The 18,407-nt window shown below is 37.0% G+C and overlaps 1 protein-coding gene across 23 annotated transcripts in view; it reads right to left on the reverse strand.

The window, feature by feature from the left end:
- The window catches only part of OSBPL9 (oxysterol binding protein like 9), a 165,388-nt gene that overhangs the window by 90,793 nt on the left and 56,188 nt on the right, over window positions 1-18,407 (reverse strand). The gene's annotated exons all lie outside the window — the stretch shown is intronic.

An 18,407-nucleotide genomic window follows, 5' to 3' on the forward strand; every position in this document is an offset into this window, starting at 1 on the left:
TCCCGGGTTTCCAGGATCACGCCCTGGGCGAAAGGCAGGCGCCAAACCGCTGCGTCACCCAGGGATCCCCAGAGTCTTATCTCTGTATAAATAATCAAAGCTAACTCTTTTGAGCACTTCATTTGTATCAGCGTAGTCTGACACATGTCTAAGCAAATAACATGTATTATCTAATTAAATCTAGTTAAATCCTCACAATAACTATGTGAGATAAATATTACTATTATCCTTATTTTCCAGAATAGAGAAACAAAAAAGTTTAGTATTTTGCAATGACATAGTATTCAGAAAGCAACAAATACAAATGAAATCTCTGGGCTTTAAGCAACCCTACTTCTGTTAAATAAGCCTTTTTTTTTTTTAAGATTTTATTTATTTATTCACGAGAGACACAGAGAGAGAGAGGCAGAGACACAGGCAGAAGGAGAAGCAGGCTCCATGCAGGGAGCCCGATGTGGGACTTGATCCCAGGTCTCCAGGATCAGGCCCTGAGCTGAAGGCGGCACTAAACCACTGAGCCACCTGGGCTGCCCTGTTAAATAAGCCTTATCCTAAGTCCCAAGTCCCTTTTGCTAACAAAATCCTTCTTAAGAGATAACAATATAAACCTTTCCACACTTTCAAGATAGTATACAGAGTAGAAAGCACAAAACCAAAAACTCTAGTAAAAAACTTGGGTTCAAGTCCTACTTTTACTACTTTTGTGTTGACCTGAGGAGAAATAGTGTATCCACAAATTTCTGAGTTGTTTTTTTTTTTTTAATTTCTGAGTTGTATCCACAAATTCCAAAAGGGGTTAATATCACAACTACTTCAAAGATTTAGATTTACTGTGAAAACAAGATGAAATTAGATATATAACACCACCAGGGGTCCAGTAAGGTCAAGGTCAAGGTCAAGGTGTTCCTAGGGCAAAGCTACTTTCATGATAATACTGACGCTATCTGTGTGTTGACATTTGCACTGATGGTGCAAGAACAATGGTGATAAAACTCCTGGCACCTTAATACAACTGGAGGCATCAGCTTCAAACTGAATGGGTAGTTGTTATATTCTTCACCACCACCTACTTTTAAGAAAAACATTCCTGTTTCACTCAAGAGTGCCCCTGAAAAAATAAACATAAAATCTCAACCCTTAAGTATACTTTATAATAGTCTATGTGACAAACAGGAACTATGCACAAGCACTTCTGCTTACCAAAGTTTAACAATTATCTCAAGGAAAAGTACTTGTGTAATTGAGTTATGAACTAAGTGGCACTTTTCTCACGGAACAGCATTTTTACTTGAAAGAATAACTAACAAACTATATTATTCAAACTGGGGTATTTGGCAGACATTTCTCTGAAAATGATGTTAGTGAGCCTGTCATTTCAGGGAAAACTGATAGTATGTGCTGCCAGTCATAAAATCCAGGCTTTCAAGCAAATATTAGAATTTTTTTTAAGATTATTTATTTATTCATGAGAGACACACACACACACAGAGAGAGAGAGAGAGGCAGAGACACAGGCAGAGGGAGAAGCAGGCTCCATGCAGGGAGCCCGACGTGAGACTCGATCCCGGGTCTCCAGGATCAAGCCCTGAGCTGAAGGCAGCGCTAAACCACTGAGCCACCCGGGCTGCCCAAATATTAGAATTTTTTTTTTTAAGATTTTATTTATTTATTCATGAGAGACACAGAGAGAGAGAGAGAGGCAGAGACACAGGCAGAGGGAGAAGCAGGCTTCATGCAGGGAGCCTGACGTGGGACTTGATCCCGGGTCTCCAGGATCATGCATGCCCTGGGCCGAAGGCAGGCGCTCAACCCCTGAGCCACCCAGGGATCCCAATATTAGAATTTTTTAAAACCTGTATTTGCCAATCACCATGACCTTGACAAATTTTCACTACTTAAGGCCTTCTGTGGTAAGTTTAGGGAAATATCAACAAATGTGATTCTTTATGTCACATAATGATATGTGTCAATATTTTAAGATCTACATATGACAAATACATGATGTTACAAAATCGTACCTAGGGTAAAAGATCCTTCCACAGTGTCAGATAGACCAATGGATTTTAATATAGCACAGTATTCTCGTAAATTTCATTATTCTAGCTTAAGAAACTATCACTTGTTGAGTTCTGGTGAACCATCAAAGAATATTCACAATTATCCAAAAAGACTTAAAATACTCTTTCCTTTCCTAACTATATATCAGTATGATACTATATTTTCTTCATATATTTCAACCAAAACATATCAAAAAGATTGAATGCAGGGGCACCTGGGTGGCTCAGTCGGGTAAGCATCTGCTCATCATGATCCCATGGTCCTGAGATGGAGTCCTACCATTGGGCTCCTTGCTCAGCAGGGAGTCTGCTTCTCCCTCTACCCCCATCCCCACTGGTGCTCTCTCTCTCTCTCTCACTCTCTCTCTAATAAATAAATAAATACAATCTTAAAAGAAAGATTAAATGCAGAAACAGATATAAGAATCCAGCTATCTTCTATTAAGGAAGACATTAAAAAGATTTACAAAAATGTAAAACTATGTATCATTCTTCTATTTCTCTTTTGTTTGGGAATATGGTTATTTTCTCATAACATTATATTAGTATAATAGATTTATTATAATTTTAAGTAAATACATAATTTTTTAAATCCTTCAGTTTTAATTTCTAACCTGGTAAATATCAATATATAATCCCACATAAAAACTCTTTGGAGTCCTCAATAAGTTTGTAAAGTGGTCCTGAGACCAAAAGGTTTGAGAACCACTGGTATAAAATATATGTAACATCTTGCTGATTATGTATTGATTGCTTCTTCCACTAAAAAGTAAGCTCCTACAAAGCAGAAGCTTATTTGTTGTATCCCAGCACTTAGTAAAGTGCCTTGTATTTCATAGGTACTGATTATGTATTTGTGCATGGGTACATGATAAATAACTGGACTGATACTGAATAAAAACATTCCACTTAGATAATCAGGTGGTTCAAAGTGCCACTGTAATTTTTAACAGGTTTGGACAGATTGGGCGGTCAGAGGGTCTTTTTTTTTAAAGAAAGTAATAAGGAGGTGTATATAGAGAAAAACCAATTCATATAACTCTAAGCCTAAAGTAACCTAAGCCAATGTTCTGATAGCCAGGTTTAAGGGCCAGAGTTTTAAAAATCTGCTTACCATAATAAGAACAGTGGTGAGATCAGATTAAAGAAAAATCTATCTACGCTTTTGTCAAAGCATCTATATCAATATAATGCTTGTTTGTTTACATTTACATTAACCTGAAATCTGAGATGGAATCTGAGGCATATTTTCTTAATTCTCAAAGTATAGTATGATTTTAGCAACTATTAAATATTTACAGGACAAATGATTATTTGTCATCTTCTCAAATGACACATTTTCAATGAGGTCTCCTGACGAGCATAAAACATGGCCGCCCCGCAGACCAGCATGGACAATTCCCTATATACTGCTCTACTTTTTCTTTTCTCCATTGTACTTACTCCTAAATGTATGTGTATGTGTATGTTTCTTATTTATAGTCTATCTCTTGCCACTAAAATGTAAGCTCCACTAAGGCAAGTATCTTTGTTTTATTTACGGATGTTAACTCAAACCCTGAGAATCAACCCAGGCAAACAAGTGTTTGATAAGTATCTGTTGAATGAGGACTAATGATCCACTGATTTCATTATTCAGTATATGGTTCCATTTAAAATTTGAAATCTAAAAATAAGTTTGATTTCCTATGAAATCATTATTTATTTCTGCTTAGTATCCTTAAAGCTGCCACAATTGACTCCTTCAAAGATCTAGAAACAGTTCTAGCTGAAATCTCCAAACTGTTGAATAAAACACAAGCAAATATTTATAAAAGTGCTTCTCTCACCCCCATAATTTCTGTTTCACTATCTGAAGCAATACAGTGTTTCTCCTGGACAGAGTCAGCATTGTATTGGGCAACTAGATATCTCCGATTCAGTCAAAACAGTGAAAATCGAATAGGTTCTTTCCTATACATTCTACAATCACATGCTTCTAGTCAATTTATTTCTGGTAAATGAAAATCCTCACCAAATTTATATACAAATATATCCTAATGATCTCAGCTCCAGTGGAAGATGTTCCCTAACCACTTTAACTCCAGGTTTTAGTAAAGGGGTCACTATCCCTTAATCTTGAATTAAGAAAAATTAGGATTTGAATTTTCAACTTTTAAGACTTCTAATACTGGAGGTAGTGAGCTAGGAATCTAAAGCTAGGCTTTAGAGAGCTCACCCAGACATCATAGGGACGGTGGTTTGGCAGAACAGAGACTAGAACAAAGGAGAAAAAGTTAAAAATAATATAGTCACAAAACTGGGAAGAAAGAAGTGAGAAAGACTTGGACCCTGCCAGTGACTTAGGGGATAGAGAAAGGTAGAATCCGAAGGACATGATGACTCATGTGATATAAGGAGAATGCAGAGAACATAAAAACTGAGAAAGAGAAGCCTTCATATTTGGTTAATTTGGTAAGTAGAAGTGCTATTCCACAGCACAGAGAATAAAGAAAGAAAAACAAGTTGGGAATGGTAGGCTGCAAAATTTTATTTTGGATTTGAAACGGGATATAGAGTGATTTTGAGAAGCTGAAGCCAAGTATCAGTTTATGAGGAGAAACACAGAACTGCAAAAGTACTTTCTCTGATTGCCAAGGGTAAATGTTATTCAGAAAGGAAGAAAGGAGCTACATAATCACTCAACTTTTGTATTAGGCAAGGAAAGGAAAGAGGAAAAAAATTTAATACATGTTAGAAAATTCAGGAAGAAAACTAAAGCAAGGCAATAAAATATACCTATAAGAAAAGAGCATTTGCTACTTAATTGATCTACTTCCAAGGCAAACAAGGCCAAAATAGATACGGCCTAATGATTGATTTTTATTATTTAAATAAATGCTTCAAGAGTTTTTAAAAAACAGATGTTATTATTGCACACTGTGGGCAAGGAAGCCCTTTAAGACAAAAAAATACGTAAGAATATCCTTAAGTATAAAGCACAGTAGAGGCACTTCTACATTATAATCTTACCATATTCCCAGTGAACAACTTTTCTGAAGGCTTCACTCTGTCCCCAGTAGATCTCCAAGGAATTTTGCTCAGGCAGGGAGATACCAAAAGTTACTTCCTTCTTTCTCTATATTTAGCTATAAACTATCCTCACCATTCTTTAGGAAAGTATGTATTTCCAGACCAAGACTGAAGTATAAACTCAGACATAAACTCACATATTCCAAAAGCTTTAACTCTACCTTATAAAACACAATCTAGATATAGTAAAATGTCATTGATTCAGCCCTTCCTACAATTTAGGTAGGACTTGTATTATAATAATTTATACCAAGTCACCATGCTTAACCAATTCACTAAGTACAAAGTATAAATAACATTAAAAGAAATTCTGATGATACATCATACTCAAAAAAAAAAAAAAAAAAAAAAAAAGACAAACAATACCAGCTTGGTTCTAGTGTCTATACATAAAACTAGAAAAGAGTACTTCTTTCCAGGCAGCCTAGATCTCAGATTTGCTTCTCTCTGTTCACTATGAACCATCCTGTCCACATTATTAAAACTACATTGCATTTATGGAATTACCTTGATTTATTTCATTTACATAAAAATGTAGATTCCTAAACAGAAAGGACTCCATTCGATTCATATTCAAAATTTCTTCAAGACGGCAGCCCCTGTGGCACAGCGGTTTAGTGCCAGTTTAGTGCCGCCTGCGGCCTGGGGTATGATCCTGGAGGCCGGGGATTGAGTCCCACTTCGGGCTCCCTGCATGGAGCCTGCTTCTCCCTCTGCCTGTGTCTCTGCCTCTCTCTCTCTCTCTCTCTCTCTCTCTGTGTGTGTGTGTGTCTCTATGAATAAATAAATAAAATCTTAAACAAAAAATTTCTTCAAGATAGTTACAAACCCATACACAAAAAGATGGTCAAGAATCAATGTACATAAAAAAAAGAATCAATGTACAAAGAAATAAAAAAAATAATAAAAAAGAATCAATGTACATACTTCAAACAGTTATATTCTACTCAGTCTTTCCACTACCCTGTGCAAATAAAAGTCAGATACTGCTCTCCACTTATCTGAGTACTTCTTTTCAAGTCTAAATCAATGGTCTTGTGACTCTTTACATGAAGACTGTTTTCTCAGGAATCTGAAGCCCTGAACCTTCCTTCAGTGGAATAACTATATATTTTTACTTAACAACTGCATTTACCCTGATATATTCCAAAATTATGCTTTCATCCAATAAAATACTTAAAGCATACATGTCCATAGCAGGTAGGCACTGGTGACAGAGCAGTGAAAAAGACACAGTCCTTGATAAATCCTCCCATTACTCTGTCAGAAAGCTAGGGCTAATTCTGAACTTCCTTTCTCTTATCCTCTTACATGCAGTTTATTACCAATTTCTTTTTTTTTTTTTAATTACCAATTTCTGTCATATATCTTTTGTGTTTATCCCCTCTGGGGCATTCTTACTACTTCATTCAAGCTCTCATCACCTTTTGTCAAAAACCTCTGCAGTAAGTTCCAAACTGAGCTCCCTGCCTCCAATCTCACTGCTCCCCAAAGCATCCTGCAAACAGCTCCCAGTGTTTCTTTGAAGTCACAAATATGATAATGACATTTCCCTGGCTAAAATACCCAATGCTTCTCCCTAATTTATAGAGAAGATGTTTGTTTGTTTGTTTGTTTTTTAAGATTGATTTATTTATTCATTCATGAGAGACACAGAGAGAGAGAGAGAAAGAGGCAGAGACACAGGCAGAGGGAGAAGCAGGCTCCATGCAGGGAGCCCAACGCAGGACTCGATCCCAGGACTCCAGGATCACGCCCTGGGCTGAAGGCAGGCACCATACCACTGAGCCACACAGGGATCCCTAGAGAAGATGTTTTAACATTCTAGCACATGAGACTTTTTAAAATTGTTTAAGTTTAAACAAAAAATGTTTTATAAGTAGGTTCTATGCCCAGTGTGGAGCCCAACATAGGGCTTGAACTCACAATCCTGGGATCAAGACCTGAGCTGATATCAAGAGTCATATGTCTAAACAACTGAGCAACCCAGGCAGCCACTCATAACCCCAGATCAAGAGTTGTACACTCCACTGACCAAGCCAGACAGGAGCTCCCATAAGGCCTTTGAAGATCTATTTAGTTCCAGACTGAACTCACATCTCCTTCCCCTTACCTGCCATCTATTCTAAAACATAATACACACCTTACATTTCTCAAACAAGTCACCCTTTTTCATACTTCCAATCTTTTGCACATACTTTCCCTGTACCTGGAATGTGTTTTTCCTTTCTCTGAAGTTTGGTAAAACTTCACAAAATCATATCCTCTGTGATGCTTCCCTGACTCCACCAGTTCTCTCTTCTACAATTTACATTGTACTGGAATTACTGTTCTAAACTGTGAACCCTAGATAAATGATTTAGTGTTCTGTATCTCAGTTTTCCTCAAAACTGTCTCTTGGGGTTGTTAAAAATGTTCATAAACATGGGGATCCCTGGGTGGCGCGTGGTTTAGCACCTGCCTTTGGCCCAGGGTGTGATCCTGGAGACCCGGGATCAAGTCCCACATCGGGCTCCCTGCATGAAGCCTGCTTTTCCCTCTGCCTGTGTCTCTGCCTCTCTACATATATATCTATCATGAATAAATAAATAAAATCTTTTATAAAAATGTTCATAAACTTTATGTGGAGTTAATGAAAGAGGTTGAAAAGATAAAGATGAGATCACGGCAGAGTATTTTCTTAGAATTCATCATCAGCTAGTTAGTTGTCTAAAAAGTAAAACAAGGATGAGTACAGTCCAGGTGTTACCACAAGCTTTACCACAATATTTAACCTGAAGTCAGGGAACTATCTGAAATAGTACAATCAGAAAACCTCCTCTAGAATAATGATTTTCAAAATGTGAGGTCCCTGAGGATAAGCACTTTGCTTTGCTTACTACTTTATACTCAGAAACTAACCTAGTGCCTAGTATATAGTAAGCACTCAAATATTTGTTGACTATAAAAATGAGTAAATAAATGGATGGAGGGAAGAAATAAATTTAAATACTAGTATTTTCTCAAAGTACCTAGGAGCTGCCTAGGGTAGAGTTCTAGGCCCTTCCACCCTCTGATTTGAACCAGAGCAATTGTATTTTTTCTATCTCACACTTGGGTTTCTAAGTAAGATTGCATTTATAAAATTCTTTCATTAAAAGTTTGAAAACCAAAAAAAAAAAAAAAAAAAAAAGTTTGAAAACCATGTAAAATCTATCATTATCACTCCTTTCCTTGAATTATTATACTTACAAGTGCATATCATTTAATGCTTAATTGCCCCTCAAATTACTGTTGAGTCCCCAAAGTTTCTTAAGATATGCTATTACGTTTTATATAAGCAGTACTTTCTTATTCAACTTTCATATACCCTGCAATTCCTTGTACACTGACTCCTCAGAGGAAAATCTGAATTTTCTTATATCAAGCAACAAATGGACATTTAGTGCCACTACACTGTGCAAAGCCTGCCATACAACAATTCAATTCTTGCAGCATTGCATCTCCATTTGAAGAACAGTGCTCATGCAACCACTTTAATATATTTTGCATTCTACTCTACCATTCTTTTAATTAGAAAAATTAAAGTGTCAATAAGAATGACAATAAATGTAAATCCTATAAACATAATGTAATTGAGAAATCATTATGCTATGCATGCTGAGAACAGTAAACTTGTATCATCAACGGAACACTCCTTAGACTGTGGCAATAAGATTTTACTCTACTGTCTATATGGCTGTTTTTTAAGGAAAGGAACTAAAATGTATGAATACATCTTATGAATAAATATTATGTCTAAGAGCCAAGGTATCATTAAGGACTTTGCAGTATGTGGTAGGACTACATGCCCCTCACGTACTCTACTTTCATGCAATTTTCAAGTACATATAATGATTTCCTTCACATGTCTTCATTTACTCTTCACACTAACACCTATCAAGCCATGTTCCAAACTGGGTAAAAAGATTATTTAATGTTTATTAGCAATTTCTCAGATGGTAGGGTTAATGAATGACTCTAAGATTATTTCCTATTTGCTTTCATAAAAGAAGGATATAAGAAAAAAATGCGCACAGCACCAACAACAAAATGGACAAAGGAATGAGCAAATAAGAAACGAACACATTAAAATATATTTTTGAGGAGGGGCATTGGGTTGACATTCTTTTAAAATTATAATACTGGGATCCCTGGTGGCTCAGCCATTTAGTGCCTGCCTTTGACCCAGGGCATGATGCTGGAGTCCTGGGTCCAGTCCCACACCAGGCTCCCTGCACGGAGCCTGCTTCTCCCTCTGCCTGTCCCTCATGAATAAATAAATAAAATATTTTTTAAAAACCGATAATACTAAGTGCTGATGAAGGGTATGATGAAGCAGAGGGAATATAAATTAACACAATCTCTCTTGAAAGCAATTATGAAGAATTGCTTCAGGAACATTAAAATTATTTATGTTTTTTTGTTCTGACAAATTCTCTTATGAGTTTACCTATCCTAGAGTAAACAGAGATTTTATTAAAGATTTATGTGCAAGGATGTTCAATATAGTATTATTTAAAATAGAGAGGGGCACCTAGGTGCTCAATCAGTTAAGTGTCCAACTCTTGGTTTCTCCTCTAGTCATGAACTCAGGATCATGAAATCTCACCCTGCAGCAGAGCCCCTGCTCAGCGGGAAGGTCTGTTTCTCTCCCTCTTCATCTCTGTCTCCCTCTGCTCCTCACCCCACTTGCCACATACTCTTTCTAAAATAAATAAATCTTTAAAAAAATGTTAAAGAGACTGAGAGACTGAGAGAGAGAGGCAGAGACACAGGCAGAGGGAGAAGCAGGCTCCATGCAGGGAGCCCGATGCAGGACTCAATCCTGGAACCCCAGGATCATGCCCTGAGCCAAAGGCAGACACTCAACCGCTGAGCCACCCAGGCATCCCTAAAAAAAATTTTAAATCTGGAAAGTATATATAGGATAACTCAGTTTTATAAAATACATATACATACACACAAACAACTAAAGGATCAGAAGGAAATCCACAAGCTTGCTATTAATAATAATTTCTGGGTGGTAGGATTATGGATGATTATTAGTATCATCTTTATACTACTCTACATTTTCCCAAGTTTCTACAGTGAGCAGGTATTAATTTTAATACTTAAAAATTAGGGGAAAGGGAACGATAGGATAAAAAATGTAACTTACTAATAAAAAGTCAATTTAATATATATGTGCTGCCGAAGCAAGCACTAAAAAGTCAATTTAAATATCCACTCTAGGGATCCCTGGGTGGCGCAGCGGTTTGGCGCCTGCCTTTGGCCCAGGGCGCAATCCTGGAGACCCGGGATCGAATCCCACATCGGGCTCCCGGTGCATGGAGCCTGCTTCTCCCTCTGCCTGTGTCTCTGCCTCTCTCTCTCTCTGTGACTATCATAAATAAATAAAGATTAAAAAAAATGTTTAAAAAAAAAAAATATCCACTCTAATCCTAGCTACAAACTAAGCCAGACAATCTATAATTGATTAAACTTGGGAAAATAATTGCAAATATTCCGTTAAGGATCTTAAACAGAAAGCAAATTAAGAAGAGAAAAAGTATACCAACTGAGATCAAAACTTCATGCAAGGGATCCCTGGGTGGCACAGCGGTTTGGCGCCTGCCTTTGGCCCAGGGCGCAATCCTGGAGACCCGGGATCGAATCCCACGTCGGGCTCCCAGTCCATGGAGCCTGCTTCTCCCTCTGCCTGTGTCTCTGCCTCTCTCCTGTGTCTCTCATGAATAAATAAATAAAATCTTAAAAAAAAAAAAATTAATTATAGTTGATTTACTTCCTTTACACAATGTCTTTAAATGGTTATTTATTTGGTTTTGAGGAGGGGTTATCATGTAAAAATAAAAAATACAAAACTGCAGGGGGAAATTATTTAAAAGTCATTAATCAACAGAAGGTATTGGAATTTGTTTACTAATAGTAAGGGTGAGATGGTTATTTTATTTTTTAAAGATGTTATTTATTTATTTATTTTTTAATTTTTATTTATTTATGATAGTCACACAGAGAGAGAGAGAGGCAGAGACACAGGCTGAGGGAGAAGCAGGCCCCACGCACCGGGAGCCCGATGTGGGACTCGATCCAGGATCTCCAGGATCACGCCCTGGGCCAAAGGCAGGCGCTAAACCGCTGCGCCACCCAGGGATCCCTATTTATTTATTCATGAGAGACACAGAGAGAGAGAGGGAGAGACATAGGCAGAGGGAGGAGCAGGCTCCCTGCGGGGAGCCCAGTGTGGGACTGGATCCCAGGACCCCAGGATCACACCCTGAGCCAAAGGCATAGCTCAACCACTGAGCCATCCAGGCACCAGAGATGATTATTTTAAAGCAGAAGATACTTAAGCCTGCAACCAAGGGTTAGTTTGATGATGTACCATCTATTCTTCTAAATTATTAATAATGAGGATGTACTATGCTGCGCTGATTAAAATTAATGCAGTAGGGATGATGTTGGTCGAATATACTTGATCAATATAACTTTCCTGAATTAAACACTTTCCTTCACCACCAGGCTGATTTGTAGTAATTCTGCATTTTAGTGAGTGGAGCAAGCTCTAATGGACTGTATTAAAAAGGTCAGCTCTCAGTCCAAGCACAGATGACTTCCACTAAGACACAATACCTGAAGATTCTTCTAATTTTTTAATGTTTAAAAGGTTGTATTTTGTCTTATGCAACTTGTGTTGCTTTAAAAGTATATCCAAATAAAATTTGCAAATTTCTTACTCGAAATCACTTTGGAGAACATATGGCCCAAATCGTGTCTTCTATAAAGTCCTTTGAAAGTAAAGGATATCTAATTTTCCATCTTTAAAAAAATTTAGATTTTTCACACAACAGGTTTGCTTTAAGGCAAGACACCTCTTCTGTATAGGTTAGGGCACAGTAAGAGACAACCTAAGATCAAGATCAGGTCACTTGATTCCCTGTGTCTCATTTCACTCATATATAATTTGGAGATACTCCATCTAATGTGTAAGGTTGTTAGGAGAGTATACAGAGTAACATATGAAACCACTAGATCCCGACCAATGGCTCTTAAACTTCAAAGTGCATCAAAATCACTACAGAAGGCCCATTACCAGAGTTTCTGATTCAGCAAGTCTGGGGCCAGGCCAGAGATTCTCTAACAAGGTCCCAGGTGATGCTGATCCTGCTGGTCTGGTAAGCACACCTTAAGAACTACTATCTAGAGAGACCTAAGCACTAATCCCCCAATCCTGGACACTTAGCTTCTCTAAACCTCATTTCTCTAACTCTAAAACTACCGATGTTGTTATGGAGTTTAGGAACTACGGAAGTAATGTACAGTGCCTGTTGAACACTGTGCCTGGTTCATAACAGATATTTAGTAGTAGTAATAGTGGTTGTTACCACCATCACTACTATACTATTTCTACTAAGTAATGGAACATGTAGAACATTAATATCACAAAAACTTTTAATTGCATTAAATTGAATTGTAAAATTCCTTATGTTTTACATTAATTATTTTCCTGATAAAATTATAAACTACTTAAGCAAAGCTCTACAACTTTTTTGAAGTAGTTAAAAGAGAATGGCCCTAGAGCACAACTGTATGTGTTCAAATACCAGTTCTGCCTTGCAAAACCTGTATCTGTGGCCCCCAGTTTCATTATCCAAAAATAAAAACAGTAACAGTACCTACTTCATAAGGTCATGAGAACAGAGTTAACATAAATCAAACTCTGAATAGTGTTGACATAAAATAAATATCCAATAAATGTAGCTATTATTATTATCCCAATACACTATCAGTAACAATGTAAATCCTTATATACAAAGCATTAAATGGACTCAATTTTATTTGAAGGTAAAAATTCAAATGAGTATTTTTTTACTTATTAGTGTGAACTATAGACTACCTAGTCTTCTATTATTGAGCCATATAAACTGCTGACATGTAACTATAAATATAGTACTTGCATAGGTTGAGACTAATAGCTTTCATCCCAATCTCTCTGATCATTCCTTTGACCCTGTTGATGGTTCTACTATAGTGTGCTCCAGAATTGGTCCTCAGCTCTCTTCTCATTTAGATCTCCCAGAAAGTTCATATCCACTATTCTATGGTTTTACCCAAAGACTGAAAATACAGAGAGATTATATCCAGCCCACAGATGTGTTTCATTAGCCCACACAGTTTGTTGGTTATTGCTTAATTTGGGGATTTAACACACACATACTTAAATCCCACCCACAAAAACATCTGGATTTTTGGCTTCTCTTGAAAAACTGGACAATCTGGCAACACTGGACAAGCATTACCAAAAGCCTACAATTGCCTGGAACTAAGTAGCAACTAATCCTTCAAAGAGGGCATGAGCTTTCCAAATTGCTGAAGTTTTCATCCAACTGTACTCCTCACTCATTTTACTTATCTGCCTAGCTTGCAGGCAATTTTTCAACTACCTGCTCTACTTATAAGCAATATGCTAATAGCCACAAATCTCCATCTTCAGCCCAGACTCAGATTCAGCTGCCTTGACCATCTATATGTATGTGTCCACAGACATAAGAGGTCCCTCACCACCTCTGTTTCCCTGGTTTCTCTGTTTCAGATGCTGACAACATCCAAATAGTGAGCCCAGCCAAGAATGCTCCCCTTACAACTATCATCCTCTCACTTCCCATTTCCCAGCAGTCACCAGTTTCTACGGATTTATCTCCTAAAATCTCAAGTCTATTTCCTCTTTTCCTTCCCCATTACTACTGCTTTAACCCATTCAGGGCTTTACCAACAATCACAGCTATTCATCTAACGCCCATGTCTTTCTCTGTCTCTTCTCTGCTTAAAACTGCTTCACTGGCTCTTCACTGACCTCAGTATAAAAATATAACTTCTTTATATTAGATGTAAGCCTCTGCCTCATCTCCTCTTCATTGTTCTAACAGTACCAACATTTGTAGTTCTCTGAACACACTGGCAGCATCACAGTTCTGTGCCCTTGCATGTGCTGTAACATCCCTCAGCCTAACAAACCTCTCCGTTTTCAGACCTCTGCCACAGAAAGGAGGCAAAGAGGAAAAGGAGAGAGACAGAGCCTGGTGATAGGAATCTTTTAATTTTTACATTATATACCTCTGCACATCTTGAAATTTTTAGAGCTACTGTGATTTTGATTATTATAAAAACACTTACTTGGTAACAAAAAAAACTCTAACTCTTCTGTGAAACACTGAATGACTGCCTTTTTTGCCTCTTCATTATTTCAGTGTCTTAGATATATTTCTACTACAACAGTACATTTCACATTACATTCCAATGATCATGGCCCAAGTCTTATTTACCAGTATATTCTCAGTTCTGAGCATGGGAAGTTACACATACTACATACACAATTAACGTTTGAACTCAACAGCCAGTCTAATACCAAAACTGCCTTCCATCCAAGGTCTATGAGGGAGTCTACATGCAAACAACTTTGGCTGACTGACAGGAAAGGGGATCATTTTTTGCCCTAGATCATAAGAAAAAGGAGCCAGTTTACAAAGATAAATCGGCAAATATTTTTAATCTCTGAAAAAGGATAGAATGGAGTTGTAATTTTCAAACATTTTTAAGTGCTAACATGCTCGGATTTTAATAATTACCTAAAGGGGAAAAAAACTATAGAATATTTCCTCTTTATTTCAAATCTGAAGTTAATTTAAATTGACTTTGTTTTGAAAATTTAAAGCATCTCTTTAAAATTGGAGATATCCTGAAATATCAAGTTACCAGAATTGAGAATGACAAAAAATCTATTGTTTTGGGGAAGTTTGTTTTTTTTTCTTGGTTCCAATCCTCTTTATTATAAACAAATGATTTCAGGATACAGGACATGGAGGGTAGCCAGACATTCAAACCATCATGCAAAATAAGATGCTAGGTAATAACCTATCTACATATTTTTCCATACACCTGACCTTCTTTCTTGCTCCTGTGGATAAACTGTCTAAGCTTTTAGTGAAAGGCAATGCCTCCTCACCTGCGTATTAGGTCCTATCCTCTCTTGCCTTTCAAAAACACTCATCCAAAAAAAACAAAAAAACAAAAAACAAAACAAAAACAAAAACAAAAACACTCATCCAGCAATTCTCCTCTTCCTCTGTTGCATCAATTTTTCCTTTTTTACTGAATCACTGCCAAAACCATAAAAACATGCTTGTCCCTGCAAAAAAAATTCTTGTTCTTATTCTCCTCTCCAACTACTACTGTATTGCTCCTCCTTCCCTTTATAGCAGAACTTGAAAGCACTGTGTATTTCTATCTAAAAATCGTTCTTCTCAGGGCACCAAGATGGCTCAACCGGTTGGGCAGCCAACTCTTGGTTTCAGCTTAGGTAATGATCTTGCAGTTGTGGGATCAAGCCCGATGTCAGGTTCTATGCTCAGCCTGAAGTCCGCTTTAGATTCTGTCTCCCCCTCTCTCTCCCTCCAGTTTGTGTGCACTCTCTCTCAAATAAAACTTTTGAGAAAAAAATGTTCCTCTCAACGTTATCAGTAGACTCCTAATTGTTAAATCCTTTGATTCCTTCTCATCTCTCAACTTACTTGATCTATCAAGAGCATCTGACACAGTTGCTGATGCCTCTTCCCTTTTAGAAACACTTTCTCTTGGCTTCCAGGGTACTGCATTCACCTGGTTTTCATCCTCTTTTTTCATTGCTTCTTTTCAATCTTTTCTGCTAGTTCTACCTCAGCTCTCTGCCATCTCAATAGATGCTGGAGTGCTTCAGGGCTCATTACTTGGACCTCTCTTGTCTCTCTACACATATTACTAAATTCTGTGGCTCTAAATACCATCTATATGCCAATGACTCCCAAATTTATTTCTTCAGCATGAATTTTTCTCCTAAACTCTATACTTCAATTGCCTACTTGACATCTCTGTCTGCAGGGTAGCTAGGATTGTTTATACGCATGTCTAAGGCTAAGCTCCTGATGCCCACAATGCCTCCGCAACTAATTCCTCCAGCAATCTTCCCCACCCCAGCTAATGGCAACTCCATTCTTGTGGCAAGCCAAAAATCTTGCTGTCAACCTAGACTCTTCTCTCACATGCTGTAGTTTAACCTTTAAAATATAGTACCATATGACACATTACTACTTAAGAATACAAGCAACAATACTTACCAATACAAGCAACAACATAATGAATATTAAAAACCATATGCTGAGCTAAAATAAAGCCAGACAAAAGAGGAAACATAATGTATGATTCCTTTTACATGAAACTCTCCAAAAGAAAAATCTATAGTTATAGAAAGTAGATTAATGGCTGCTTGGGGTCAGATGCTGGGAGTAGAAACTAAAAGAAGAAAGGAATCTTTGGGGTGATAGAAATGTTCAGTATCTTGATTGTTGTAGCAGTTATACTAAATAAATTTGTCAATACTCATTGAACTTTACAACGTGTACATTTTATTGTATATTAATTATATCTTGATAAAGTTGATAAACACACATACTTAATTTAACCATTTCTCACTGCCTCCCCATCCCCACTGCTACCCAGTGGGAGCCATCATCTCTCTTCTAAATTACAATAGCCTAAAGAGTTTCCCTGCTTCTGTTTCTGTCCCTACCTCCTGCATTTTATTCTCAACAAAGTGGCCAGAGTGATACTGTTAAAAAATCACATCATGTCTTTCCTTTGTTCAAAATCCTCTAATGGCTTCTTTTGGTAAAATTCAATGTCCTTATTGTGGTGTATGAAGCCTCACATGATCAGCTTCTCTGTTATTTCGCATATCTCATTTTCCACTACCCTTCCCCACAATTACCTGCACTCCAACCAGAGCTGGCCTCCCTGCTATTCTTCAAATATGGCAGAAACACTCTTTTGCAATTAATATTCCCTCTGCCTAGTAATGATGTACCACCATCCCTAATAAAGCCTTAAAGCTTGTTTCCTCACTTCCTTCAGGTCTTTCACCAAAGGGCACCATCCCAATGAGTCTTCCCCTGATCATTCTCAAATTTCAACACCTCCCTCTGTCCATACACAATCTCACTTCTATTTCATTTTCTCCTTTCCTGCTTTATTTTTTTCTCCCCGGTACTTGGTACTCTCAATATTTATATTTTACTAGCATACACACATACATATATATACTAAGTATAAGTAACTTTCTATTTTATTGGCTTTCTCCTTTACCAGAATGGATGACCCAAGAGGGCAAGAAATTTTATCTGTTTCGTTTACTACTGTATCCCCAGAACTTAAAATAATGTCTAAAATGGATCTTGAATAAATGAATGTATCTCAACAAATTCTAGTTTTCCCTTTAATAGCTGATAGTAAGTAGAATTTGCTTTAGAGATGCATCAATTGATAATTTATTTGCTTTAAAAAGTTCTGGTAAACAAAAACTTCAACATACTTGAATATAAGATCTATGAGACATTGAGAGCTTTTTATCAAATTTTCAGAGAGTTTCTTATGAGTAAGGACCTATGGTGAAATAACTCTCATTACTGCCAAGAATATATAGAATACAGAGAGTTCTGGTGAGTTCTTTACAAAAGCCAGATAATCTCATGTTGCCTGAAGCTCCCTTTACTAAAACAGCAGAAAATAAACTAATCAATCTGACAGTCCCAGAATAAGAAATCACTTAAAAAATACATTTAAGTCTCATTTACACTTGCCATTTAAATCATTAAAGGAATTGAAGGAATTGCTTGTTTTATAAGCAAGCCACAAAAATATGGGAATATTTAACATAAGTAATCTAAAAGTAAACAGAAGGTACAGGTGCCCTTGCTCTAGAGGTCTGCATCTCCTCTCCTTTAAACCAGTAAACAATGCAGCTTCTGGAAATCCAAAGGAGGATCTCCTTAATAACTGCAGAGGAGAGAATTCCACACTGCAGCCTTCACCTGCATCCAGCAGCTATTTCTTGAGATGCCTTAAAGTATTTATCTTCATTTAAGTAAAGAGTTTCAGTGTGGGGGTGTTACCTGCTTTAGTTTATAAGCAGCATTATATATTCAAACTAAAAATTATGGCCCTCCACTTTCATAATATTCAAAATGTTTTATAAAGTTAAATGCAGTGGAAAATTTCAGGAAAGCATCATTAGTTAAGCAGCTCTGAATAAAGAGTATGACCAAACACCATAAATATTTTAAGGATGCGTTTTTCTAAAAGCACTAGTTTGTCTTTTTCATATATAAGCTGCATCTTTCATTTCTATGTGTCAATTGCTTAAACAAGATAATGAAGAAAAATAATTTCAAT

The sequence above is a fragment of the Vulpes vulpes genome, chromosome 10 (genome assembly GCF_048418805.1).
Source record: "Vulpes vulpes isolate BD-2025 chromosome 10, VulVul3, whole genome shotgun sequence".
Taxonomy (NCBI): Eukaryota; Metazoa; Chordata; class Mammalia; order Carnivora; family Canidae; genus Vulpes; species Vulpes vulpes.